Source organism: Myotis nattereri, assembly GCF_964212035.1.
Source record: "Myotis nattereri genome assembly, chromosome: 1".
NCBI classification, from domain to species: Eukaryota; Metazoa; Chordata; class Mammalia; order Chiroptera; family Vespertilionidae; genus Myotis; species Myotis nattereri.
In genome coordinates this window covers 90,176,818-90,184,731 of record NC_138075.1, presented here as the reverse complement: position 1 = coordinate 90,184,731, position 7,914 = coordinate 90,176,818, and the positions used below count along the sequence as shown (strand labels likewise).

Sequence of the window (7,914 nt, the reverse complement as noted above, 5' to 3'; positions counted from 1 at the left end):
GCCGCATCTACTGCAAGGATGAAGACCATTCTTAGCAATCAGACTGTGGACAACCCAGAAAATGTGGACATCACTCTGAAGGGACACACAGTTATTGTAAAGGGCCCCAGAGGCACCCTGCAGAGGGATTTCAACCACATCAATGGTCAATCACTCAGTCTCCTTGGAAAGAAAAAGAAGATGCTCCAGGTTGACAAATGGTGGGCAAATAGAAAGGAACTGGCCACAGTTTGCACTATCTGCAGTCATGTACAGAACATGATCAAGGGTATTACACTGGGCTTCCACTGCAAGATGAGTTCTCTGTATACTCACTTCCCCATCAATGTCGTTATTCAGGGGAATGGTTCTCTTATTGAAATTAGAAATTTCTTAAGTGAAAAATACATACGCAGAGTTTGAATGAGGTCATGTATTGCTTGTTCAGTATCTCAAGCCAAGAAAGATGAGTTGATTCTTGAAAGAAACGACATTGAACTTGTATCAAATTCAGCTACATTGATTCAGCAAGCCACAACAATAAAAAATAAGGATATCAGAAAATTTTGGGATGGTATCTATGTTTCTGAAAAAGGAACAGCTCAGCGGGCTGATGAATAAGGCCTAAGTTGTCCAGCTATAGAAACACCAAGATGCTGAATGATTTGTCACACTTGTTTGCAATATTATAAAGATACAATAAAAGCTTTGTATGGATTTGGATGAGGAAGAAGAAGAAGAAGAAGAAGAAGAAGAAGAAGAAGAAGAAGAAGAAGAAGAAGAAGAAGGAAGAGGAGGAGGAGGAGGAGGAGGAGGAGGAGGAGGAGGAGGAGGAGGAGAAGGCGAAGGAGGAGGAGGGTGATGATGATGATGATGATGAGGAGGAGGAGGAGGAGGAGGAGGAGGAAGCACATTGAGACTGGTAGGAGGGATGGAGGCACAGAATGGGAGCCTGACATCCATGTGTGGCTTGTATTTTTTGTGTGTGTTATTTTTATTAAGTTGATTGGGATGACATTGCTCAACATGGTGTGTTTTTAATTAAGATGGATTATCTAGGCTGCAGAGGGCTCCTGTGAGGATCAAGGAGTCCCAGCCCCACACCAGACTCCCAACCTGGGGTTCTAGTACTGTAAAGAGAAGCCCACATAACTTTAACTTTGAGCTATAAAAACCAGCAGGGATTATGGCTGAGTGACACAGAGGCTGCTGGAGAGCCAGACAGTTCCTCTTAAAGGGCCAGTACATGGATTTACCTGGACTTTCTCTCTTTGAACTCCAACACTAGGGTAGTGGCTTGGGAAGATCCAGGGATATATTGAGAGGAACTGGATTGTCTGGCAATGGGGCAAGAACTCGGAGGCAGCTTTCTCCCAGACAGGGGAGCTCACAGGGTTCATTGTTCCTATGCTGAGACCTCCCCTGTCACAAAGTGGACTGGCAGCTATATCTGAGCTTCCATCAACCTTGATCACACTGTCCCCTCAGCCCTGGTGATTCCATGAAACCCCATCCAATTTGCACCCCCACCCAAGCTGTGTGCAGCAGCTTTTCCATATGAATGGCCTGTCTTGGTTCAGGCTTCAGACTTTGCTAAAATCTCTCAAATAAGCAGCAGCTGGAGTCAACATGCCCCATACCTCTCAATAAGAGGCTCAAGACCCAGAACTAGCACCAACCTGCCTTGCTTCACAGCTGGGCCTCACGTAGGCATTACCAAGCCCAATACAAGTAGCAGCGATCTGCAGATTGCTCTGAAGCTCCTGCCAAGTGGCCTCCGGCAGTGGCTTACTTGGCACCTCCAGGAAAACCTCAGACCAGTGCACCCAGTGGGCTTAAGACCATACCAGATTACAGCTCTACACATCCACGAGCAATACACTCAAGGGGCATACTCAGTGGGCAACAAAGTCCCACTGAAGCAAGTCCTACTCCATAGGGGTATCTCCTGCACAACAGCTCTTCTAATGTAGTTGCAACTTGTCCTCACAGCCAATTGGCCTGGAAGTCAATTCATTCCAGTGACACCAACAGCAATCAAGGCTCAATTACAACAAGATTGTGCACAAAACCCACACAGGGTTTGGGGAGGCTGAGCCACTGGGCCCTACAAGACATCTACTACACAAATCCACTCTACCAATTCCAGGAGACTTAGCAGCTCTACCTAATACATTGTAACAAACACAGGGAACAGCCAAAATGCAGAGACAAAGAAATATGTCACAAATGAAAGAACAGAAGAAATCTCCAGACCAGAAAAAAACTAAATGAAATGGAAACAAATAGTCTACTAGGTGCAGAGTTCAAAAACAATGGCTATAAGCATGTTCAAGGATCTTAATGATAGCTTCAAGGGACTTAGTGATAATTTCAAGGATCTTAGAACATCAATGATATGAAAAATGGCCAGTCATAAATTAAGCATACAGTAACTGAAGTAAGGAATAACATACAGGGTTTAAGAGTAGAGCAGAGGATTCTGAGAAACAAATCAGCAATTTAGAATATGAGGAAGCAAAAAACACCTAATCAGAATAGCAAAACAAAACAAAAAAAAATCCAAAAATATGAAGATAGTGTAGGAGCCTCTGGGACAACTTCAAGCATACTAACATTCACATTATGGGGATGCAAGAAGGAGAAGAGAGAGAACAAGACATTGAAAACTTATTTGAAGAAACAATGACCAAAAACTTCCCCTAACTGGTGAAAGAAATAGACTTACAAGTCCAGGAATCACAGAGTCCCAAACAAGAGGAACCCAAAGAGGCCCACACTAAGACACATCATAATTAAAATGCCAAAGGTTAAAGACAAAGAGAGAATCTTAAAAGCAGCAAAAGAAAAGCAGTTAGTTATCTACATGAGAGTGCCCATATGACTCAGCTGATTTCTCAGCTGAAACTTTGCAGGCCAGAAGGGAGTGGCAAGAAATATTCAAAGTGATAAATAGCAAGAACCTACAACCAAGATTACCCTATGCAGCAAAGCTATCATTTAGAATTGAAGATCAGATAAAGAGCTTCAACAGACAAGAAAAAGCTAAAGGAGCTATCACCACCAAACCAGTATTGCATGAAATGTTGAAGGGTATTCTGAAGAAGAAGAAGAAGAAGAAGAAGAAGAAGAAGAAGAAGAAGAAGAAGAAGAAGAAATAAAATATGAACAATCAAATGGCAATTAATACACATCTGCCAACAATTGAATCTAAAAATCAAAATAAATGAACAAGGAATCTAATAAACAAAATAAACTGATGAATGAATTAGAACCAGAGGCATGGAAACATGGAACAGACTGATGAATCTCAGAGGGAAGCGGGGACAGGAAGAGATTAAGCAAAGAACTTACATATATGCATTACCTATGGACACAGACAATAGGCTGGTGAAGGCCTGGGGTGGGGCAAGAACCAGGTGGAAGGGGGGCAGTGTTTAGAAAAAAGGGGGGACATCTGTAATACTCTCAACAATAAAGATTTTTTTTAAAAATAAGACAAACGTTTAAGAGATAATTGCAGTAAAACCAGAATGTGGGACAATGACCATGCAGTCTTAATTATCTCCTTTCCCTTTGTCAGAGCCAGCAGGAGCCCTGCTCAGCATAGCCAGTGCTCAGGTGCTCTCTTTGAGTTGCTCTGAGTCTATATATTCCCCTGAATTCTTCTCAACTACATCAGGGCAGGTCCCTCTCAAACCCTGTCCACTGTACTAACTGTTGGGAACTTAGTCCAAGTTCCTCCTTTATCCTCTGCTCACTAGCTAGAGGTGTTGGTCCGAGGCCCTCTGCCTAGGGCTGGACCTCCTTGAACACCAGGTCTTAGATGGAGAAACCATGAGAAGCTGTGGGTATATAAGAATGAGTATTACAGAAGCCAGTGGTACAATAGTTCTATACAGGCAAGACAGTCCTTCACAGCAAAGTCCAAACTGGTAGGCAGCCATACACCAGCTGGTGAACAGATACATCTTTCCCACAAAAACAGCATTAGTCTCTGTACCTACAGCTATTATCTGAGCAGCTGCATGCTGCCCCTATACTCACCGCCTCACATCCTAGCGCTACCTGAGCTCTCTGGCCACGCAACTTCTCCTGTCTCCCCTGCCCAGCACACTGGCTGGTCTCTGTAGCCTCACATAGTAACTACCTCCTAGCTTCTCTCCCAGCACACTGGCTGGTTAACATGGTAGCTATATCTGAGCTCTCTATGAGCTCTTAGCCTTACATTGTGGCAGTACCAGCTCTCAGCTCCGTCTGAGCTCTCTCGCCTCTCCTGCACACATAGGAGCTGCATTCTCTGTGCCTACTGCCTCTCCTTCTTCACACTCCACCTGACTAGCTGGTCAAATAACCTGTAATTACTCCAGAGACAAAGAAGGCTAGTTGCCAACAGTGACATCAATCATATTTCGGCTGTAGAAGGGCATAGCGTACCGTGTGATCGCTGTGGCCTTGCAGCTGTGTATGGTATCTTAGCTTAGGCGTAGAGTGGCCTTGGACATTTGGTGTATTGACAACAAGGCCTCCGTGCTTTAATTGGCCTTGACTATCAGGTGTCTTTGGCGTAGTTCCCACACCCTTGCATAGTCCTGCACTCATGGTCCAAGGGGCTCCCTATGTGCAGACCCCATGCTGACTGGCTCCTACCTTGGAGCCTGGACCTGAGTTTCCATGTCAGGGTGGGACAAGGTATAAATATAATATAAATATGTATAATATAAATATACCTGTTTTTAAGACATGAAGGGAAGCAAATGCAGTTTTTTATGGTGAAAAAGATGTATATTTTGATACCAGCAACTACAAGATCAATATTGTAACGTGGAGCACTGCACATTCCACTAAAGCGATTTTATAACAACAAAAGAGAGAGAGAATAGTTATAAAGTAGTAATAATTAAAATAGCTGATCCTTTTTGAGCATTGATAGTGTGCCAGCACCTTATATATATTTACTCAAGTAATCCTCACAGCAATCTATGAGATAGACACCAAAGAAATAAAGAGGTATATTTAAGATCTGTTGGAACACAGAGAAGGAAACACTGCCCTATCTAGACAGGTCAGACATTTGAGCCAAGTACTGTAGGATGCACATGTTCACAGAGGGAGTAATGAATCTGCCAGTAGTTATACCACAGGAACTCAAAACTCCCAAATCTTGATGGCTTTTAACAATGATTTATAGTTGCTCACGAAACTTGTCAGGTTGACTTGGCGACTCTTCATGTCTCCTTACTCGGGGACCCAAACTGACAGAGCCTCCGGGGTCTGGAGCATTAACAGTTACCATAGCAAGAAAAGGGGATGTGGTAAATCACACGCTGGCTCTTAAAGTCTCTAAGACCCATGTCACTTCTGCTGTTTTTATTTGCCAAAATAAGTCAGTCACATGGTCCCACTTGGGTTTGATGGGGAAGAAAAGTGCCATCCTACAATATACCCAGAAGTAAGAGAGCAGGAATACTGGAGAATAACCATAATACCTACCAAGGCCTAGAGTGGATTAGTAAACCAAAGCCAGCAAAGAAGAAAGCTTCTCACCTCATGGAGGGCAACCCTCCTTTAAGGACTTTCAGGTGATTAAGTCAGGCTCACCCAGGATAATCTTGGTTATCAATTGATTTTCAGGAGAGGAGATTATGCAGGGCATGACAGGGTGCCGGTAGGTCACTGGAGCCATTCTAGAATTTGAGCACAATAGGAATCAAATGAAAGGATATTTCAGAGTCCAGGTAACAAGTTATAATATCCCAGACTAAGATAGATTCCAAAATGTTTAGGAGATATAAATATACCTTAGGTATAATTTCATTGTATTAAACTTTAGCTAATGATCACTTTAGTTCTTTCTTATCAGTAGAACTGAACTCTGATGATACTCAAAGTAAATATTTTTTAATGTTTTGACCTTTAAAAAGAAAAGAGCCACAAATATCCCAAATATCTGGATTATTCTAGGCAAGAGCAAAAATAAAACAAAATATATGAATTTCTAATTACCAAGCTTTGAGTCCTATGCCATAACTCACACACAAAAACTAGCAATTACTTCATAGGAACACCAATTGTTCATTTACAATTTTATGACTTGAAAAATAAAGTACAGAATATAATTTGTAAATTTTATGTTGCATTTTTATAGCTTACTATCAAAACAATTGTTTAAGACATATTTACACATAAAAATTGTTTTTAAAGGGTAAAATAATTTATTGAGTATTGTGTAGGCTCTTCAGTTATATATATGTGATTTGAAAACCAAACAAATGTAAGACTATCAGTGAGCCTAGGACACTGCAGTCAGCACTGAAAGACATTTAATAGCTTTTTTTTTTTTTTAAGAAATTCAGGTTTTTTTTATTTTTTTATTTTTGCTTAAAGTATTATAAAGGGTATTACATGTGTCCTTCCCCCCCCCCCGCCCCCCTTGACAGTCCCCTAGCCTCCCCTACCCCCCAGTGTCTTATGTCCATTGGTTATGCTTATATGCATGCATACAAGTCCTTCGGTTGATCTCTTACCCCCCTCCCTCCTGCCCCCCAACCTTCCCCGGCCTTCCCGCTGCAGTTTGACAATCTGTTTGAGGCAGCTCTGCCTCTGTATCTATTATTGTTCAAAAGTTTATAATGGTCTCTATTATCCATGAATGAGTGAGATCATGTGGTATTTTTCCTTCATTGACTGGCTTATTTCACTTAGCATAATGCTCTCCAGTTCCATCCATGTTGTTGCAAATGGTAAGAGTTCCTTCCTTTTTAGAGCAGCATAGTATTCCATCGTGTAGATGTACCACAGTTTTCTAATCCATTCATCTACTGATGGGCACTTAGGCTGTTTCCAGATCTTAGCTATGGTGAATTGTGCTGCTATGAACATAGGGTTGCATATATCCTTTCTGATTGGTGTTTCTGGTTTCTTGGGATATATTCCTAGAAGTCGGATCACAGGGTCAAATGGGAGTTCCATTTTCAGTTTTTTGAGGAAACTCCATACTGTCTTCCATAGTGGCTGCACCAGTCTGCATTCCCACCAGCAGTGCACAAGTGTTCCTTTTTCTCCACATCCTCTCCAGCACTTGTCGTGTGTTGATTTATTGATGATAGCCAGTCTGACAGGTGTGAGATGGTACCTCATTGTTGTTTTGATTTGCATCTCTCGGATGATTAGTGACTTTGAGCATGTTTTCATATGTCTCTTGGCTTTCTGAATGTCCTCTTTTGAAAGGTGTCTATTTAGGTCCTTTGTCCATTTTTTGATCGGATTGTTTATCTTCCTTTTGTTAAGTTGTATGAGTTCCCTATAAATTTTGGAGATTAGGCCCTTATCAGATATGACATTGGCAAATATGTTTTCCCACACAGTGGGTTTTCTCGTTGTTTTGTTGATGGTTTCTTTTGCTGTGCAGAAGCTTTTTATTTTGATGTAGTCCCATTTGTTCATTTTCTCTTTAGTTTCAAGTGCCCTAGGAGCTGTATCAGTGAAGAAATTGCTTCGGCATATGTCTGATATTTTGTTGCCTTTGGATTCTTCTAGAATTTTTATGGTTTCCTGTCGTACATTTAAGTCCTTTATCCATTTTGAGTTTATTTTTGTGTATGGTGTAAGTTGGTGGTCTAGTTTCATTTTCTTGCATGTATCTGTCCAATTTTCCCAACACCATTTATTGAAGAGACTATCTTGGCTCCATTGTATGTTCTTGCCTCCTTTGTCAAATATTAATTGAGCATATTGGTTCGGACCGATAATAGCTACTTTAGAGAGTGACAAACCACCGGCCCCAATTGGCTCTAAATAAAAATGTAAGCTACATGTGCTCATTATGAGACATAAATATATATAATTGACTAAAGAGAGAAAAAGAAAGGTAATGTTCATTGACATCTATATGTCCATTACCCTGTTTTACCTTTGGAGACCTCCTTAATGCCT

At 41.4% G+C, this 7,914-nt stretch overlaps 1 pseudogene across 1 annotated transcript; it reads left to right on the top strand.

Moving 5' to 3' along the window:
- LOC308532993 (large ribosomal subunit protein uL6-like) lies at positions 1-600 on the top strand (annotated as a pseudogene). Its single transcript has one exon. The product of its transcript is annotated as a large ribosomal subunit protein uL6-like (transcript).
- Positions 601-7,914: the final 7,314 nt, after the last annotated feature.